The 22135-nt window shown below is 41.5% G+C and overlaps 1 protein-coding gene across 1 annotated transcript in view; it reads left to right on the plus strand.

Annotated features, from left to right (window-relative positions):
* Positions 1 to 22135, plus strand: part of TM4SF18 (transmembrane 4 L six family member 18) — a 147587-nt gene that overhangs the window by 90322 nt on the left and 35130 nt on the right. The gene's annotated exons all lie outside the window — the stretch shown is intronic.

Consider the following 22135-nt stretch of genomic DNA (forward strand, 5'->3'; position numbering starts at 1 on the left):
TTTATTTCTTTCTCCTTATAGCTTCTTCTTTGTGGGGCTTTTTTATCACATTAGCGGTCCACTCTATCAGGGAGAATCAGAAAATACTCACATTTAGTCAAGCATTGCCTTGCTATACTCTACTCTTAAGTTAACTTTAACTGTTATAAATTATTTTAGCTTAGTTCAACTCTTAGGGAGTACCTAAGTCTAGCCATGTTGTTAGTAGTCAGAGGGGTCCTTTCTCACTTGCTCACCTTTCAAGGATAGAAGAAACTGCACGGCGTCCTCCACCTTCCTGGGCTCGTTTGGAATGAATGATTGCTGTTCTAAACCCTCCTTTTTATACTACATCTTATTGGGTAATTACTTGCACCTGTGGTTAATCATTCCATCTGTTGCGTTCGATGGATGTTTTTGGTTGGGCACACCGGTCGCCATCTTGTAGTGCCTTTTTTAGTTAATATACTTGTTACTGTTCCTTGTGATTATGGGTCTCTCTGATTTTTTAAGTATCTATGAATGGGTTTCTTCTTGTCTTATATCAATTCCGTGTATTTACGGCATTAGACCATTTAAAACGGAGCGTTCTTGCGGACTTTTTTGAATTGTCTCTATTCGGTGTTAATTTTTATATAATACATTTTTGCTTTTGATAGTACCAGCGTATTTTTGTTTTTTGTTGTACCAGTGCTCACTTTTTTACTCAAAACACCTCTAATGCGCTCACGTTATTCGCCGGTGCCAGGATGTACAACCGGGCTCGGTTTCTTTGTATGGTGATCTCGGTCACATAACGTGGCCGCCATCTTGTAATGTGCAATCTATTACCCTTATCATATCTCTTATTCCCTTTGCTTTGAAGGAAAAAGTTGTTCTGGGTGTTTTTATTTTAGTCTTTTTGTTGGCATACTGTTATCCCAGCTTCTCATTGTTTAACCCTTGCGTGGCCCTGTGCTTTTGACATTTATTTAAAACTAATTTAGTTGGTGTGTTTTGCATGGAGTTTATTTCTGAGCCCTGTGTCTAAGGGATTTTCACGATGTTATTTAGCGGTTGCATCTATTTTTGCTAGCCCTTTTAAAGTTGGGGCGCTTTATCGTTGTGTTGCACTCTTCCATATTCGATGCCTTAAGTATAGTTGTTTAAACTGTTGTTTATATGGGTGCCATTTTGGATTGGGAAGGGGCTGCCTTTCACACTGAGTCGTGTGGAGATAGAGCCTGCTTGTTTATAATGTCAATTTTCATTACTGCCCATTCATAAATCTATAATTAAGTTCATTTGAAATTCGACAATTCATCAATGTTGGCTAGAGTCATAACGCTATTTCCTCAATATTAGTTTGTTGTTTGGAGCTATTTACAAATTATATGGTATTTTTCAGTATTTTTCAAAATATTATCCATAGGGATATGTTTGTCTTCCCTTGAGGTGTGCATTAATGTGCAGCCAGGGGTATTTTGGCTATTTTTTCTTTCCTGTCTCGATGTCTGAAACATCTGCACGTTTATCCTCCACTTTTTACTCCTGCAGATCTTTTACAAAATTCTCTCCCATTCTTCTCTATTATTTAATCCCGTTTTGTAACTGTTGAATTTGGACATAAAAAACTGTTCCCTTAATTTACGTTTCCTGGTCATATCTCCCCCTCTTCTGTTTGTGGTTATTGCTTCTAAAACACACCACCTAAGGTCCTCCACTTTGTGGTTCTGTTCTAACCAGTGTGTCACTAGGGGGGCGGCCGTTTTCTTTGTACGAATTGCTGATCTGTGTTCATTAATCCTTGATCTAATTTCACGCTGTGTCTCACCAATGTATATTTTGGCACAGGGACATTTGATCAGATATACAACGTTTTGCGTTTTACAGTTGAATAAAGATCTATAAGTATGGGTTGTTTTACCACATTTGATGCTTGTTCCTGATATTATTAGGGTGCAGTTTGTGCAATTTCCGCAGGCTACATTACCAGTAGGTTTCGAGCCGTCTATGGTTCTAATCATATTTCTATTGTTTCTGTTGGGGTATGTATGTACAAGGCAGTTTCTTACTGTCCTGTTTCTCCTGAAAGCAAATATGGGTTTTGGCATCGGTACTTCTCCTGCCTCATTAATTAATTTCCAATTACTGTTAATACAATTTTTTATTTTGTTGGATATACAGGAGAAATTGGATACAAAGACAATGGGTTTGGTTGTTTTATCTTGGTTTACTTTCTGTTCGAAAAGACTCTCCCGATTATAATATTTTGCCCGCTTGTAGGCCTTTTTTACCATTGATTTAGGGTATCCTCTCTCTAAAAATTCGTTGATCATATTGCCTGCGTGTTTATCATATTCATTTTTAGTGGTGCAATTTCGTCTTATTCTTAAAAATTGCCCAAAGGGTATGTTGTTCTTTTGGGTCGCAGGGTGGTAGCTATTAAAATGGAGCATAGTGTTGCGGTCAGATGGTTTAGTGTATAACTCCACTGCAAGGGTGCCTTCCACATTTTTTATCGTTATATCGAGAAAATTGCACATCTCATTACTGTATGCGGAGGTGAACCTTAAGTTCTCGTCCCCTAAGTTAAGCCAAGTGATGAACTCAGTTAAATATTCTTCACTGCCTTCCCAGATGAAAAATATATCGTCTATAAACCTAGACCATTGAGATATATTTTCGTAGAAGGGTGCTGATGTATTGAAGATGTGTTTTTGCTCAAAGTCTGCAACGTATAGGCATGCCAGGCTGGGGGCACAAGTAGCCCCCATACTGGTGCCCTTCGTTTGTTTATACATCGTTTCTTTGCATAAAAAAATATTATTTTTCAGGATCAGTTCTAGGCAATCTATTATAAATATAGAGTGTTCTGATAGATCTTCCCCATCTTGAGCTAACATTTTTTTAATTACCTTGATTGTATCGTCTTGTGGAATGTTAGTATACAGTGCTTCGATGCCAAGCGTAACTAACCATTGTGTACCTGAGTTAAAATCAATGCCCTCCACTTTCTTTATCATCTCGGTGGTATCTTTTATGTATGCTGGTTGTTCAGTGACCATTGGTTGGATGAACTTATCCACATACTTCAGTTAGTTCAAAAGCTTTATTCGAAATGTTAAAAACAATTCATAAAAGCATACATGCAATCAGCAAAGCAGAAAAACTAATTCTTGTTACAAAAACAGTATAAAAAATCCATGTATATGCTAAAATTGGAACGACATGTGGGAATTATGTATTCAATAATAAATAGAGCATAACCTCGAACAGAACCGTTGTATCATCAATATAACGTTACTTATTCTAGCGTAATGTCCCGTCTGAATTTCAATATTGCTCTTAAATACATCATTACAGTATTAATTGTATAGTAATCTTCCAGGGATCGCAATTTATTATAGGCTTCTCTCGATTTTCTTATGCCCCACTTTAACAAAAGGGGCCGTAATATTTGTCGCCTTGGAAGTGCGTATAAAGTGCAATATAAAGTGCAGTGAATATTGGATTGGACTGACAGCTTATCACAGGGGCAAATTAGTTTAGCTTTGGACCAGTCGTTACACCTTGGAAGAGTAATAAGTCTGAAAAATGTTTCAAATCGGAAAGATGTTAATATTCTACGATAAAAAAAGGGTTGGTCAACAGTAAGGTACAACTGGATGTTTCTATGTAGTGTCACTTCATCGTGATTTCTGACTGACATCTTGACCCTTTGGGTTTTCCATCTGTTTGATTCACAATGTTCAGTCAGTATTTTCTTTAGCGCGGATCTGGAGATAGAGTCCATGGTGGCTGGGTTAGAGAAATATTCTGGACAACCGATCTCAAAGCACAGACTTTTAACATAATTAAGCCACATGATGTTTTTTACCCCGCAGCACTGCAGGCAGTCCTCTGCTACCGCTCTGTTGAGATTTGTGGCAGGGTTGGTCCAGATGTTATGCCACAATAAGATTGGTGCCATCTTAATGGTATCAGAGATATGTTGTATGGCCAATTCTGCATGCAGGACATATATTGATGTGCTGGGCGGCACTGCCAAGACATACCTTAAGAATTTGTTCTCTATTCGTTGGATGATTTCCACAGACTGTATCCCCCATAACCCAGCCCCATAGGTGCCAATGGAAAGACATTTAGATTTATAAATTTGTAAAAGTTCCCTTGGTGGCCTTGATCCAATCTTCTTCGCAAAGTTGAGGAGAGCTCCCGTTGCTTTAGTGAATGCCAACGCTCTTGCTTTCACTGCTGGTTTCCAATTACCTTGTCTGTCCATATGAACCCCAAGATAACAGAAAATGTCTGCTAATTCAACACACTTATTATCCAAATTTATATTACATGGAGCTCTGAGTTTCCGTGGGCCACAGGACATGGTGAAAGTCTTGGACACATTTATAGATAAACCCCTCTTATTCATGTACTCAGAGAATGTATTTACTGCGTTTTGCAGGCCTCTCTTAGTCTGTGACAAGATAGCCGCATCGTCGGCGTAAAGGAGTATGGGTATGGGTTTTCCTTTGATCACTGGATAGTGATTATACTTTTCTGATAGCAAGGTTCCCACATCATTTATGTACAGATTAAAAAGCAGGGGTGCAAGAATGCACCCCTGCCTTACTCCTCTACGGATAGGGAAGAAATCCGAACATTCGCCTCCCTTGCCGAACCTCACCCGTGCACCAGCCCCCGAGTAGAGTTCTTTGATAAAGATTATGATCCTGCTATCTAGACCGATATCTTCTAAGATCTGCCACAGGGTGTCATGCCTCACACAATCGAAAGCAGAACTGAGATCTACATATGTTATGTACAAATTAACCTTTTTGGCATGAACATATTTTGACATAATAAGGGCAAGATTTAAACCTTGTTCAATTGTTCCCTTTCCTCTAGTAAAGCCGTACTGCATTGTAGATAGGATATCTTTTTCTTCGAGCCACTCCTGCATCCTGGTAAGGATGATTCTGCCTGCTGTTTTCATTAGGCCATCTAAGAGCGAGATGGGCCTATAGCAGGCAGGATCATTTCTATCCCCTTTTTTGTGTATAGGGACCAGGATAGCCTCCTGCCAGGTTTTGATGAATCCGACTTTATTAGAGGAATTAAGGACGTTTGTTAAAATTGGGGCCCAAAGGTCAGGGAGATTTTTAAAAACATCTAATGGGACCTTGTCTGGTCCTGGCGCTTTTGCCGCTGGACTTTCTTTTAAAGCTCTTTGAACTTCTTCTAGGGTAAAGGAAATATCTATTGGATAGCTAAAACCCTCTATTACATTTGTAGATCTTGTAGTCGTGTGGTCCTCACCAGTAGGGACTGAACAGCTATAAAGTTTCTGGAAGTGTTGGACCCATTCCTGTGCAGAGATTGCGTTGTCTATTGAGGGGCCCGCTCGCTCCTGGTAGAATGGAGCGCTCACGGCCTTCCAAAAGGCAACGTTGTCCCTTTTGTTACATGCTTCATGCAGGTTAGCCCACGCTTTTAATTTCAGTTCTTTTTTCCTAAAGCTTAAGGCAAGGCGATAGTTCCGTCTCGCAGTTCTGATCTCTACTCTCGTAGATGAGCTACAGTGCAGGGTATTTTTTAATGCAGTAAGGGCACTTCTGCATTTCTTATCAAACCACCCGAAAGGACCTTTTTGTTTGTTGGATTGGGTTCTTACAAGGTTATCCTTAATTTTACCTGAGATGTTACCAAAGGATCTAAGGACAGTTAGTGGGTCCTCATCTAGAGATAGACAGATATTAAAATCTTCCAGGGAGGAGCTTATCAGGTTTTTATTAAAGGTTTCTGGGATTACCTTTTCCCATTTGATTGTAAACCCATTTTTTTGACCTAAAATCGGGGTAATGTCATAACAGCTGCCAAGAGGGTCAAGTTGGTTGCTAAGTTTGAAATTATAAATAGAAAGGATAGGAAAATGGTCGCTCAGAGGTGAATCGAGAGTACGCCAATCAATTACCTGAGCTGAATACCGTGCTGAAAATAGGGCAAAATCGATTATTGAGTTGGCTCCTCTTCCATTAAAGGTAGGTGTGAACGGTTTAGGTGGAGTACAGAGCTCATTTGTGAAAGCCAAGGAGTAGTGCCCCATGATCCTATTCATCTGATCTCCAAATTTTGTATGACAGAAGTGATGATAAATCATCGCCTCTTCGTCGCCCTCCCAACCGCACACCCCCTTTGTGCTCAAGGGACATAAGGAGCAGTTAAAGTCCCCCACCCATATAATTGTCATATCCTCTTTTGATGACTCTTCAATACCATTAAGAGTGGAATCCAGTTTCTTAAGCACGTTTTCCGCTTCCAGAGGTGGGATATTATTATAAAAATTTATGATTAATAGATTTTTCTGAGAACCCCATGTGGAAAGAAGTATTTGAAAATAGTTATCGTCCAGAAGTGTTTTTTGAATCACTGGGCCCGAGGTTATAGATGTATATATAGTTAGACCTCCCTTTGGCCTACCTCTCCTGCTGGCTATAGCTGGGGTAAAGAAAGTTTTATAGCCCAGAATATGGAATGCCTCGGTAGCCCATGTTTCTTGAATCGCGATCACAGGATGAACTGTTGTGATCGCCTGCCATTGTATGTCATCAATCTTTCCTGCTAAACCTGCCACATTCCATGAGACTACAGACATATGGGTTTCTGTGCATTCCAAATGGGACGGGATATTTTGAGAGGTTTGGGGTGGGTCTATACCCCTATCCTGGGTGCCCGGTTCAGGGATTAAGTTTGCCACCAATAGTAATGATGATTGACTTGATGTTTGGGGATCTACAATGAGTGATTGTAATTGCGGACTAGGTATGGGGGAGGAAGATCCCTGGGTGCATCAGTCTAAGAGATCTGCTCCCATCAGTGCCTGATATCTATTTGATAGGGATAGTGGATAATAGTAATCCTCGTGTTGAGGTCTCTGGTGCCTCTGATAATTCCACTGAGTAGGTTCCTGCTGAGGCCTAATGGCTACCAGAGACCTAGGGTAAAAGTATGTTAATTCCTGAAGTTGGATGCCCAGGTTATCTCTATCCTGATACCACTCTCTTAGATATTTCATCACTCTGTAGTCTCTAAAATTGATGATTATGACATCCCCACTGATGTCTTTTGGTCTAAGACCCAGCCATTTGGCCCTTCTGACAAGGAGAATATCCCCGTTTATATTTGGTGGCAAAGGACGATTTTTTTTAAGCCAATATATTATTTTGTTTTTGAGGCTCCCATAGTCCTCGAACTGATTCGGTAGAAGCTCAGGGACCCCGGTCAGGATGGCCACAAATGGGGCCGATTCCGGTGGAAGAGTAATTTGTATCTCTCGTTTTGGTCTAGTTCCTTTGTATGTTTGAGGTGACCCAGTGTTTGTAAATTCTGCCGCATTGGGGTTATTTCTAGGGACTGGAGCGTCTGTAGGATTTTTATTAAGATTTTTTGTTGCGGGGTCTGCTCTTTTGGTTTTTTCCCCTATATTATTCGAACCTTCGGATGATTTAATTAAATTGCTGTTGTTGGTTTGAGGCTGACCTGATTGCAATTGGGTCGACCTGGGTTTTTGAATTAAGGAGTTGGAGTTTTGTTGATTTGTCCCTGGTTTGTCTACAGGTCTAGCAGATTTCTCGGTGGGGGCTGAAGTCGTATTGGGTTTCCTAACTCCTGTGGTCTTGTCTCTCTGATTCACAAGTTGTCTGGTCAGTTCCACATTAGTTTGTGTAGTGACTTCTAATTCACCCAATTTTTCTGTGATAATTTTTAAGCGATGAACTAGGGGTAAAATTAAGGAAGTGACCAAGTGTTCGAACTTCTCTACCAGCTCTTTAATTGGGGCGGTTTGTATTGATGGATCATTAATGATGTTTATTTTATTGGTGTTGGGCTTTTCTACTACATTCTTATTGGGTTTACTTGTAGGGACCATTTTCTTACTAGCTTTGGCCCTTCTACCTTGATGTGTTTCTATGTCCCTTTTCCTCTTTCTGGAGTTGGGAGGGTTCTTGGTATTTAAAGCTGTAGTAGGGGAATTATTTTTCTGCTTTTGCAATGATAGATTTTGGGGGCCGCGCTCCTGAGATTGAGTCTCACTCCCTACTAAGTCTATAATGGGGGGAGGTGAAGTGGTTTGATCACGTAACTGAAGATGGGATACTGATATCCCCCAATATTGCTTTAGTAGCTGAGGGATTTTTCGGGGAAATAATTTTATTAACAGCATCTACAGATTCCAGGATATCATCGATCAAAGGAAAGGATAGGGCCGTAGAGTGAAGAGAGGGAAAATCCAGAGGACTAGCCTCCTTTTGTTGGTCTTGGGTGAGTGGATCCAATAGGATATGAGGAGCACAGGGAAGAGAAACAAAGGAAGGCAAAAGGTACGAATCCTGGGAGATGTTAGTGATATCAGGTAAAATAGTACTGGACAGAGGGGGTAATGTTCCAGCAGGTAGGGATAAACGTTTTTCAGTCTGTTTTATGACTGTTGTCACAGCTCCTATGGTCCTCTGCAGCATGCGATCAATGGCTGTGAGAGTTTGTACAGAGTTTTTCGAAGGTTTTACAGATTTAGCGGGAGGCATGATAAGTGACCCCAATTAGGGCAAAGACTGGTAATCCCCAAATAAAAAGATACAAGACAGGGCTTACTGGCTCCGATGAAGTAGGCGAGGACCGATGAGTAGATCTAATACCTAGGGCGAAAAGGGGTTGCCCAGCCCGGCCTCCTTCGGCCCCCGAACGGCCACAAAACGGCCCGCTCTTAGCCCGGTCTTCGCCCGCGCGCGTCCCGCGTCGCGGGTGAAATGGTGGTGTTTATGTGCTTGTGTGCTTGCCGGCGGTGGGCGTGTCCGTGGGCGTGTCCGCCGGGGGAAGAGGAACCAGCTGAGCAACCTAGAGATTGCTGGTCCTCGCAGTCCCCCGGCTTGCAGTTCGTAGTTTTTGCCTTCAGCCCAAGCCTCTGACCCTAGGACTCCAGCTGGGAGCGCTGGACTGGCTCTGCCGATTGCAGAGCTCGCTCACACCAGCGAGTCCTTGGGGAGGCGGCAGTCAGGGAAAACGAGCAACGAGCAGCTCCCAGCTTCAAACGGACCTTGACTCCGTCCCCAGCGCAACTAGCAATGCATTTCTGCAGGGACAAGTGAGTTGCTAAGGGGCTCTGTTAGTGAATTCAGGCTCGAGACTATTGGCCGTATTGGGGGGTCATTGATGTCTTTATGGACTTTTGGTAGTCCATATATTGCTGGAATTGTGGGTGTCTCGTTATGGAGGAAGTTAAATTCCTCCTGGTTGATGATTCCGTCTTCCTTTGCTAACAGAAGTAAATTTTTAATTCGTTTTCCTAAATCTTGCCATTCTAGTGTATTGGATTTGACATAATGTTTTGGGTTGTCAAGGAGAAGATTCATTCTTCTATCGTAATCTGATGTTTCCAGTACCACTATACTCCCACCTTTATCTCCTGGCTTGATAGTGATTGTGCTGTCATTTTCCAGATTTTTGAGGGCTTCTTTTTCTTTTACTGAGATATTATGTTGGGTCCAAATTTTTTGTTCAAATATCTCCTCTATATTTCTGCTAATAACTTTTTCAAATGTTTCCACATTTTTATTAACCATAGAGCTGGACGGCGTCCACACGGACTTGGGGCGTAGACCAGATTTATTCTCTGATGGTATTCTGTCCTTACCCTCAAAGTATTTATTAAGTCTAATTTTACGGACAAAATTCTGCACGTCCCTTTCAAGTGTAAATTTATCTGGTGGTCCTGCTATTGCAAAACCCAATCCCTTTTCTAAAATCTTTGTTTCTTCCCTATTTAGGATTCTCTTAGATAGGTTAATAATTGGTGCTCTGGTGTTTTTATTTAGTCCCAGGTTTTCTGGCTCCTGGTCTTCATATATGGACGTTGTTGGCCCTGGTTCATCTGATGGTATCCTCTCCCTCTCCCCCGTCCCCGGGGGTTCGGGTTTGGATTTTGACTGCGGTTTCCCTTTCGTCTGTCTAAAAAATCTAGACTCTCTCTATTCTGTTTTTGTTGACCTTCTTTATTTTGTTCTGTATGGTCTGCCGGTGTGAGTTCATTCTCTGATTCGCTGCTGGTATATGACGTGTCAGAGAATGTTACTCCTTTTCTAAAATGTTGGCGTTTGTTAGTCTGCCAGTTGTTCTTACTCGGCCAGTCTTCTCTTGGTCTTTCAAAATAATCTTTCTGTAGATAGGGGTACACTAATTCAGGTTTGTATTGGTTGAGGTCTTTCCTAAACTTATTGCTTTTCTTATTAATTAGGTAATCTTTATAACTATCCAGGTCTTTTTGGATTTCCTCTAGTTTTAATTTTGCGTCTTCTACTGTGGTGTTATCTTTTAGTTTTCTCTCCATTTCGTCAAGCTCTACCTTTTCTATAATTAGCGTAGCTTGTGCTGTCTCTATGATCAATAAGAGCCAGTCCCTACTGCATCTGTTAGCTATGAATGTCCAGGTCTCTACGAACTTTTCATTTTTTACAAATAGGCTGGGCTCATTTCTCACCTGTAAACCTTTAGGTATCATTCCTTTCTTACAGTATTGAATGAGGAAGTCCGAATGTAATTCGGTCCTAATTGTCTTGAGGTTCCAGAGTTCTTTCCATTGCTCTGTATCGGAGTTGGTTGTTGATATTGTGTTGGTATTTTTATCAGAGCTATTCACTAACTTATTAAATTGGTCTTCAGAGAGACTAAAGACTTTGAAAGTGTCCATTGTTAATTTAGGAACACCTGCGTGTCTTAATCACGCCTCCCACTCAGGGGAAAGAGAGAACAAAACTCCCCAGTTCAAGAACTGTGCATATAAACAAAATAGGTTGTTTGGGAGCTACCCTTTCTATCAGGAAAAGGATTGGATCAACTATAGCAAAAATTCAGAATTCCTACTCCTGGATTCCCTATTTATCAAATCTTTAATTAGTCATGGGGTCTTCCCTAGAGAAGCAAGGGGGTTTGTAGTGTTACAGTAGTTACCAAATTTACACTTCAATGAAAATGGTGCCCATAGGTATCAGCAAAAACATGAAACAATAGTGTTGTTGTATAAAAATATTGATCAATTATTTATTTAAAAAACATAATGCAAACAATTTATAATAAGTCACAACATGTACAAAATTACAAATTTATTCTAGGTTTTTACAAACGCAAAAAACATTCATCATTTTTAAAAAAGATTATTATTAAAACATCATACTGTCAATTATACAATGGTTTTTGTTAAAAATTAGAAATGAGCCCAGCCTATTAGTAAAAAATGAAAAGTTCGTAGAGACCTGGACATTCATAGCTAACAGATGCAGTAGGGACTGGCTCTTATTGATCATAGAGACAGCACAAGCTACGCTAATTATAGAAAAGGTAGAGCCTGACGAAATGGAGAGAAAACTAAAAGATAACACCACAGTAGAAGACGCAAAATTAAAACTAGAGGAAATCCAAAAAGACCTGGATAGTTATAAAGATTACCTAATTAATAAGAAAAGCAATAAGTTTAGGAAAGACCTCAACCAATACAAACCTGAATTAGTGTACCCCTATCTACAGAAAGATTATTTTGAAAGACCAAGAGAAGACTGGCCGAGTAAGAACAACTGGCAGACTAACAAACGCCAACATTTTAGAAAAGGAGTAACATTCTCTGACACGTCATATACCAGCAGCGAATCAGAGAATGAACTCACACCGGCAGACCATACAGAACAAAATAAAGAAGGTCAACAAAAACAGAATAGAGAGAGTCTAGATTTTTTAGACAGACGAAAGGGAAACCGCAGTCAAAATCCAAACCCGAACCCCCGGGGACGGGGGAGAGGGAGAGGATACCATCAGATGAACCAGGGCCAACAACGTCCATATATGAAGACCAGGAGCCAGAAAACCTGGGACTAAATAAAAACACCAGAGCACCAATTATTAACCTATCTAAGAGAATCCTAAATAGGGAAGAAACAAAGATTTTAGAAAAGGGATTGGGTTTTGCAATAGCAGGACCACCAGATAAATTTACACTTGAAAGGGACGTGCAGAATTTTGTCAGTAAAATTAGACTTAATAAATACTTTGAGGGTAAGGACAGAATACCATCAGAGAATAAATCTGGTCTACGCCCCAAGTCCGTGTGGACGCCGTCCAGCTCTATGGTTAATAAAAATGTGGAAACATTTGAAAAAGTTATTAGCAGAAATATAGAGGAGATATTTGAACAAAAAATTTGGACCCAACATAATATCTCAGTAAAAGAAAAAGAAGCCCTCAAAAATCTGGAAAATGACAGCACAATCACTATCAAGCCAGGAGATAAAGGTGGGAGTATAGTGGTACTGGAAACATCAGATTACGATAGAAGAATGAATCTTCTCCTTGACAACCCAAAACATTATGTCAAATCCAATACACTAGAATGGCAAGATTTAGGAAAACGAATTAAAAATTTACTTCTGTTAGCAAAGGAAGACGGAATCATCAACCAGGAGGAATTTAACTTCCTCCATAACGAGACACCCACAATTCCAGCAATATATGGACTACCAAAAGTCCATAAAGACATCAATGACCCCCCAATACGGCCAATAGTCTCGAGCCTGAATTCACTAACAGAGCCCCTTAGCAAGTATGTGGATAAGTTCATCCAACCAATGGTCACTGAACAACCAGCATACATAAAAGATACCACCGAGATGATAAAGAAAGTGGAGGGCATTGATTTTAACTCAGGTACACAATGGTTAGTTACGCTTGACATCGAAGCACTGTATACTAACATTCCACAAGACGATACAATCAAGGTAATTAAAAAAATGTTAGCTCAAGATGGGGAAGATCTATCAGAACACTCTATATTTATAATAGATTGCCTAGAACTGATCCTGAAAAATAATATTTTTTTATGCAAAGAAACGATGTATAAACAAACGAAGGGCACCAGTATGGGGGCTACTTGTGCCCCCAGCCTGGCATGCCTATACGTTGCAGACTTTGAGCAAAAACACATCTTCAATACATCAGCACCCTTCTACGAAAATATATCTCAATGGTCTAGGTTTATAGACGATATATTTTTCATCTGGGAAGGCAGTGAAGAATATTTAACTGAGTTCATCACTTGGCTTAACTTAGGGGACGAGAACTTAAGGTTCACCTCCGCATACAGTAATGAGATGTGCAATTTTCTCGATATAACGATAAAAAATGTGGAAGGCACCCTGGCAGTGGAGTTATACACTAAACCATCTGACCGCAACACTATGCTCCATTTTAATAGCTACCACCCTGCGACCCAAAAGAACAACATACCCTTTGGGCAATTTTTAAGAATAAGACGAAATTGCACCACTAAAAATGAATATGATAAACACGCAGGCAATATGATCAACAAATTTTTAGAGAGAGGATACCCTAAATCAATGGTAAAAAAGGCCTACAAGCGGGCAAAATATTATAATCGGGAGAGTCTTTTCGAACAGAAAGTAAACCAAGATAAAACAACCAAACCCATTGTCTTTGTATCCAATTTCTCCTGTATATCCAACAAAATAAAAAATTGTATTAACAGTAATTGGAAATTAATTAATGAGGCAGGAGAAGTACCGATGCCAAAACCCATATTTGCTTTCAGGAGAAACAGGACAGTAAGAAACTGCCTTGTACATACATACCCCAACAGAAACAATAGAAATATGATTAGAACCATAGACGGCTTGAAACCTACTGGTAATGTAGCCTGCGGAAATTGCACAAACTGCACCCTAATAATATCAGGAACAAGCATCAAATGTGGTAAAACAACCCATACTTATAGATCTTTATTCAACTGTAAAACGCAAAACGTTGTATATCTGATCAAATGTCCCTGTGCCAAAATATACATTGGTGAGACACAGCGTGAAATTAGATCAAGGATTAATGAACACAGATCAGCAATTCGTACAAAGAAAACGGCCGCCCCCCTAGTGACACACTGGTTAGAACAGAACCACAAAGTGGAGGACCTTAGGTGGTGTGTTTTAGAAGCAATAACCACAAACAGAAGAGGGGGAGATATGACCAGGAAACGTAAATTAAGGGAACAGTTTTTTATGTCCAAATTCAACAGTTACAAAACGGGATTAAATAATAGAGAAGAATGGGAGAGAATTTTGTAAAAGATCTGCAGGAGTAAAAAGTGGAGGATAAACGTGCAGATGTTTCAGACATCGAGACAGGAAAGAAAAAATAGCCAAAATACCCCTGGCTGCACATTAATGCACACCTCAAGGGAAGACAAACATATCCCTATGGATAATATTTTGAAAAATACTGAAAAATACCATATAATTTGTAAATAGCTCCAAACAACAAACTAATATTGAGGAAATAGCGTTATGACTCTAGCCAACATTGATGAATTGTCGAATTTCAAATGAACTTAATTATAGATTTATGAATGGGCAGTAATGAAAATTGACATTATAAACAAGCAGGCTCTATCTCCACACGACTCAGTGTGAAAGGCAGCCCCTTCCCAATCCAAAATGGCACCCATATAAACAACAGTTTAAACAACTATACTTAAGGCATCGAATATGGAAGAGTGCAACACAACGATAAAGCGCCCCAACTTTAAAAGGGCTAGCAAAAATAGATGCAACCGCTAAATAACATCGTGAAAATCCCTTAGACACAGGGCTCAGAAATAAACTCCATGCAAAACACACCAACTAAATTAGTTTTAAATAAATGTCAAAAGCACAGGGCCACGCAAGGGTTAAACAATGAGAAGCTGGGATAACAGTATGCCAACAAAAAGACTAAAATAAAAACACCCAGAACAACTTTTTCCTTCAAAGCAAAGGGAATAAGAGATATGATAAGGGTAATAGATTGCACATTACAAGATGGCGGCCACGTTATGTGACCGAGATCACCATACAAAGAAACCGAGCCCGGTTGTACATCCTGGCACCGGCGAATAACGTGAGCGCATTAGAGGTGTTTTGAGTAAAAAAGTGAGCACTGGTACAACACAAAACAAAAATACGCTGGTACTATCAAAAGCAAAAATACGCGAGTATTATATAAAAATTAACACCGAATAGAGACAATTCAAAAAAGTCCGCAAGAACGCTCCGTTTTAAATGGTCTAATGCCGTAAATACACGGAATTGATATAAGACAAGAAGAAACCCATTCATAGATACTTAAAAAAATAGAGAGACCCATAATCACAAGGAACAGTAACAAGTATACAAGATGGCGACCGGTGTGCCCAACCAAAAACATCCATCGAACGCAACAGATGGAATGATTAACCACAGGTGCAAGTAATTACCCAATAAGATGTAGTATAAAAAGGAGGGTTTAGAACAGCAATCATTCATTCCAAACGAGCCCAGGAAGGTGGAGGACGCCGTGCAGTTCAGCTATCCTTGACAGGTGAGCAAGTGAGAAAGGACCCCTCTGACTACTAACAACATGGCTAGACTTAGGTACTCCCTAAGAGTTGAACTAAGCTAAAATAATTTATAACAGTTAAAGTTAACTTAAGAGTAGAGTATAGCAAGGCAATGCTTGACTAAATGTGAGTATTTTCTGATTCTCCCTGATAGAGTGGACCGCTAATGTGATAAAAAAGCCCCACAAAGAAGAAGCTATAAGGAGAAAGAAATAAACTTAAGATGTATTCATTCTAACCATACAGGTAATACATTTTCCCTGTAAAGTAGAATTGAGTGACAGAAGTTAGGGCATCAGAGTAATAAATATAACAAAATGTATTTCACAGAGTTAATGGTGGATGAAATTATCAGAAGGTAGCTCCCAGAGGCGTCCTCCATCACTCTCAAAAGACCAAGAGTAAAGCGGACCGGTAAGAAATGTCAGGTTAAATTTAGACTAAATAGAGCCTCTAGACAGCCAGTAACATGCTGTTTTAGTTGCAAAAATATGTTGAATGTTAGAGCAAATACACTAGATAACCAGTGGTATAACCAGAACACATCCTCTTAACAGGACTGAAGCGTGTCCCCAATCTTTACCAAAACAAGTGACGCTCAACCAAAGACACTTGCATAAGGTAAAACATTTTTGGAATAAGTTCATTATAGTGCAAAGACAACAGTTAAAGTAAAAAACAAGCACAGTTATCGATCATGACCTACGATACAATTTTCCTTAGAAATAAGTGATAAGGAAAGACAGCGAGCACAAGAAGAAACGTGTTCAATCTGAAATACAAGAAAGATCACCAGGATGTTCGCACCTGGGTAAGTTAAAGGGTTCAGTTTGAAATTTAAAAAAAATCAAAGAACCCACTAAGGCGATATATCTACCCTGAAAGTGAGAACCTGTAAGGAGTAGAACACTAGGTGTCTAAATAACAACAATTAGACCCCCCATAACACAAGGGATGTATTCCATCCCTGGCATTCTGTTAACAAAATGAATGCTAAGAAACCGCAGGGCGCTTGTATTGATGTTCATAGTTACCAAATATTAGCTAAGTCTAGAAATGTTATTAAATATCTATGTGCAAATGTACGAAAATATGGGCCTAACATTATGTATCACTGTATGTTTTCAGAGTAGAATAACTGAATCGTGAACGAGTCCTTGAAGAAGGTGCAAAATAAAGAGGCACCGAAACGCCGCGTCGACACTTTTTCGTTCCTATGTCCCAGTAATTTTTAACAAAAACCATTGTATAATTGACAGTATGATGTTTTAATAATAATCTTTTTTAAAAATGATGAATGTTTTTTGCGTTTGTAAAAACCTAGAATAAATTTGTAATTTTGTACATGTTGTGACTTATTATAAATTGTTTGCATTATGTTTTTTAAATAAATAATTGATCAATATTTTTATACAACAACACTATTGTTTCATGTTTTTGCTGATACCTATGGGCACCATTTTCATTGAAGTGTAAATTTGGTAACTACTGTAACACTACAAACCCCCTTGCTTCTCTAGGGAAGACCCCATGACTAATTAAAGATTTGATAAATAGTGAATCCAGGAGAAGGAATTCTGAATTTTTGCTATTGTTGACCCAATCCTTTTCCTCATAGAAAGGGTAGCTCCCAAACAACCTATTTTGTTAAAGAGGCTGAAACGCACTTGTCGGCAGTAGAAGATGAGTCCCGCACAACATCACAGAAATGTTTAGAAATAGACAGGGTGCTAGAGGTCATTAAAAACAAGTCTGCATCGCGGGTGTCCCTGAATCGACCAACACTGGAAAGATGGAAACCTACGTGGAAGACCTGATGAAAACGATATTCGGGACTGAGCACCTGTCGGCAGTATTTATTGTGGAACGGGAGCACAGAACTCTAGCGCCGAGACCGAAGCCGGGTGCTCCACCACGCCCTATAGTGGCGAGCCTTCTAAACTATCGGGATAGAGACGCAGTGTTGAGAATGGCAAGGGAGAAACAGACAATTGAACACCAAGGGAACAAGCTACAATTTTACTCCGACTTCACGACCAACGTGCAAATGGCACGAAAATAATTCACATCGGTGAAGCAGAAACTAAGAGAGATGGGTAATGAATATGCAAAGCTCTACCGAGGCAGATTGAAGATAACCAAGGATGGGAAGACGGTAATTTGCCAAACTCCCAAGGAGGCGAACGATTTCATGAAAAATATAGGACAGCAGCGCCGTGAGCAACGCAGACAAGAGCAGAACCAAGACTCGGATTGAAGCACATGCAGTTATGGATAGCGTGACGGAATCACTGCAAACACGACTTCATCAGGCTGGGAAAAATGCTGCTGTACTATTGCCACACCATGAATGGGTTATGGAGTACATTTGCTAAGTGCCTTTTGGTCAAGAACCTCCCCTCTGTAGCAGTGCAGACGCGGACCTAATATGTGAGCATAACGGGAGGCTCGAAGGCGGCTGTTGGAGGACTGACTGATGCGGCTGGTGCACTGCACAGATGGAAGCGGGTAGGGTGTACTGGGACGATGTCGCACCTTGCCCGGCAGCACGGAGAGGACACGGAGAAGCGTGGTAATGTATTGTACATAGTTGCTGTGAGACCAGATAACGTCACACTCGGGGAACTCTGTTACTGTAGAGGGGCGGAGGTAAGACTATAACTGGACGGCCTACACTGGCCGCTTATGGAGCTGCGGGGTGGATGGGATCGCCTCTCCCTGACTACTTTTGAAACTGTAAGTGCGGTAAACGATAGTCACTGGGGAGAACAGCGTCACACAATACCACAAATGCGATGGCTACGAATAGAGGTATACTAGCAAAGTAAACAAAACCCTGGCCACATCCACTATGTTGGATGAAGTCGTGTGACCCAGGTGGACCCCCCAACAGGGTGCCCCCCTACCATGGTTTTGATAAGTTAACTGTTCATGCAAGGGTATGTCTTTGGCATGTTTGGAGTACTAAAGTGGGTAGGGGAGACGGGGAGGTGTTGGGAATGTTCGGTTTGGAATGCTGTATTTGAGAGGCACTGCCGGAATCCAAGGGAGGAATGTAATTGTTTATGCATTACAGCTGCTGCAGAGGTTACATTACACATCCAAGACTAGTGGTTACAACCAAGCAAAACATGACCCTAGAGATAGAAAATGAGTGAGAATCTAATGTCGGATAGGCTAAAGTTGATCACTTGGAACGTGCATGGCCTAATAAATCCCAAGAAAATAAGGCAAATACTGGCATACCTCACGCGATTACATGCCTTTCTACAAGAGACACACATAGATCCACATGCACAGACACGTATTGGTAACAGATGGGCGGAAGCGACGTATGGGGCGGCTTACTCCTCGTACTCAAGAGGGGTCCTAATACTATTCAGAAGAGGGTTGAACTTCATAATGGAACACGTGCACACAGACAGTGAGGGGAGATATGTGGCCGTCACAGGCACCCTTAGAGGACACAGAGTTAACCTACTGATTATATATGCACCAAATGTAGACGACCCCATGTTTTACAATAATATCTGGATGAAACTAACTGAACTACCAGACGTCCCAGTGGTGTGGGGAGGGAACTTCAATGTGGCTCTAAATGACGAAGTAGACAGGTCACATTCATCGGCAGAGACCCACAGACAAGCGTTAAAGAAACTTCAAGACATATTGGTAGATAGGCACCTGGTGGATCTCTGGAGAACGAAACACCCAAACAAGATGAAGGCTACACATACGACGGCGGCCTATGGCAGCTGGTCGAGGATAGATTACTGGATTGGCTCCCCTGAGATACTACAGTGGATGGTAGACGTCACTCACCTTCCATGAACACAGTCAGACCACAACCCGGTGTTATTGACGCTGGCTTTGCCCAACTATGTGCCCCCTCCGTTTAATTGGAGATTCAATGGGAAAGCCCTTCTTGACCCGGTATATAAAGACACAATAGGTAAGGCCATAGCGGAATATTTTGAACTAAATGCACCCACAACGGACGACCCAGGGTTATTATGGGTGGTCTTCAAAGCCACAATCAGAGGGGTATGCATCAGCACAAATGCAGGTATATTGAGAGACATAAGACAGCAATTGACGAGAGGTGAAACAAAAATAAGAGAACTTGAGTTGGAGTTTGCACGGACACAGGATCCGGGTATACTGGGTAAAATTCGAGCTGATATATCTGAATACCAAAAAAGTGCAGCAGCAGAACTAAATTATGTGCATAAAAGACGGGTCGCTAGAAATTATGGTGAGGCTGGGAGACCTGGAGCTACACTGGCTGCTAAGATAAGTGCGCAGAAGCCACTACCGGTGGTGGCAGCGGTGAGCGATGCAGAGGAGGTGCTACGACATGACGCGAAGGGGATATTGGAGTCCTTTAGAAATACATTCGGGAAGTTATACACGGCAGACCAACGGCTCCGACGGACGAAATAACAAAATACTGTGATGATGTCCCTGGCCTGGTTATCGGATTCTCAGAGACAGTACCTGTCCCTACCGGTGACGGTGGAGGAGGTCACGAAGATCATACAATCATTGCCGAAGGGCAAGGCGCCCGGCCCAGACGGGTACACGGGGGAATTTTATGAGGCCTTTGTAGACATACTGGCTCCACATATTGTAGCTATGCTGGGAGACGCACATGAGAAGAGGACATTGCCACCTTCCCTAAGAGAGGCTATGATTCTAGCACTGTTGAAACCAGACAAGGATCCGACTGCATGCTACTCCTACAGGCCGCACTCGCTAATCAATGTTGATACCAAAATACTCTCTAAACTCCTGGCTACTTGGCTTCAACGCCTGATGACCAGATTAATCCTCCCCGACCAGTCAGGCTTCATCCCAACCCGATCAACATCCCACAACACCAGAACCTTGTTTGCACTCTCCCACTACTTGACGCCTGATACAAAGGCTGCGGCGATCCTATTGGACGCTGCCAAAGCGTTTGACACCATAGCTTGGACCTACCTGCGCACAATATTGGGCAGAATGGGCTTCCCACCAATGTTCCTTCAGTGGGTGCAATTGTTATATACGGCGCCCGTTGCGCGCATTCGGATTAACAAATATGTCTCAGAGCCCATTGCTATAGAGAGGGGCACCAGACAAGGATGCCCACTCTCCCCCTTACTATTTGCCATAGCGATAGAGCCCCTAGCCTGCAAGATCCGGCAGGCACATCACTACTCGGCATTGCAGTTTCCCCAAAGACCACTCCACATTTCGCTGTATGCGGACGATGTGCTGCTGTACGTGCGAGACCCGAAAGACAATCTGAATCAGTTATTGCGGGAATTTGTTAAATTTGGATACCATTCTGGGCTCAGTATTAATTGGGCTAAATCAACGATAATACCGCTCACCGACAGCACTCTCCCATTCCAAACGGAATACCCCTTGGACTGGCAGACAGACCAGGTACGATACTTGGGCGTGTGGTTCCATAGGGACCCCGAGGAAGTGATCCGCAAGATCTACGGTAGAGTGATTGCAGGGTTAGAACAGAAGATTGACAGATGGATTCAGCTGCCGCTATCCATGGCGGATAGAATAGCAATTGTGAAGATGGTGATGCTGCCAAAGATACTCTACTTATTTAATAATATTCCGATCAAGCCACCAGCGCCAGTATTCCGAGCGATAAAATCTACAACCCTAAAGTTGATCTGGGCGGGTAAGACTGCTAGGATAGATTTACACACGCTGACTTTGCCGTTTGCGAGAGGGGGATTCAAGGTCCCTGACTTTTTACTGTACTCTCTGTGTGCGCAGGCCCAATATGCCCATTTCTGGTACCACAAGGTCCCATTTCTTACTCACGTGGCGGTTGAGGAGGGGGACCCCCTTCCTATACCCCTGGATGCCATACTGACGCATGTCAGACCCCCATTGCACAAGCACGATATAAATACAATAGACGCTGCAACTGAAGCATGGCGTCTGATAGCTAAAAAGGTGAACAAGCAGCCAATATATGCTCCAGAACTGCTGTTACACCATCATCCGCACTATCGGTTACACAAGAGAAGGTGGGGATGGAGCTCCTTAAACAGGTGAGAATAGACACAATGGGGGACCTATACCACGAAGGAGTGGTCAAGACATTAGGGGACCTTGCATATATCCAAAATCAATCGATGCTTTTTAGATTCACATTCTATAGACTACAGAGAGCACTCAAAGCACATTATCCGACCTACCCAGCAGAACCTGACGTATTATTGACCCTACAAATGCTCCTCAAGTCACCGGACCCCAGACACCTGGTGTCCAGGCTATATGTATCCCTGCAGGCTGAAATAGGTGTTACAGCACATAAAGCGATTCAGAAATGGGATGCTTGCTTAGATACACCACTAACTGAAGGCGAATGGAGCACGACGGGCACGATCACCGAATTACTAACCCCAAACGGAAATCTAAGATTAATACACATTAAATACTTACATCACACATACCACATACCGAAAAGATTGCACAAATATGGCCTGCGTACAGACTCCAGATGTCAAAGATGTGGAACGGATAGCGCTGATTTTATACATATGGCATGGTACTGTAGGGGAGTGGCGCAATTTTGGTTGGATGTAATGGATATGCTGGGCAAGATGGTGGACAGCAAGATTGATTGTACTATAAGAACGTGCTTAATGAGTCTCCTACCGAATATTAAAGCAAGCACACGTAAGTTTTGCGTAATAG

This window comes from Lissotriton vulgaris, chromosome 11 (assembly GCF_964263255.1).
Source record: "Lissotriton vulgaris chromosome 11, aLisVul1.2, whole genome shotgun sequence".
In the NCBI taxonomy this organism is placed as follows: Eukaryota; Metazoa; Chordata; class Amphibia; order Caudata; family Salamandridae; genus Lissotriton; species Lissotriton vulgaris.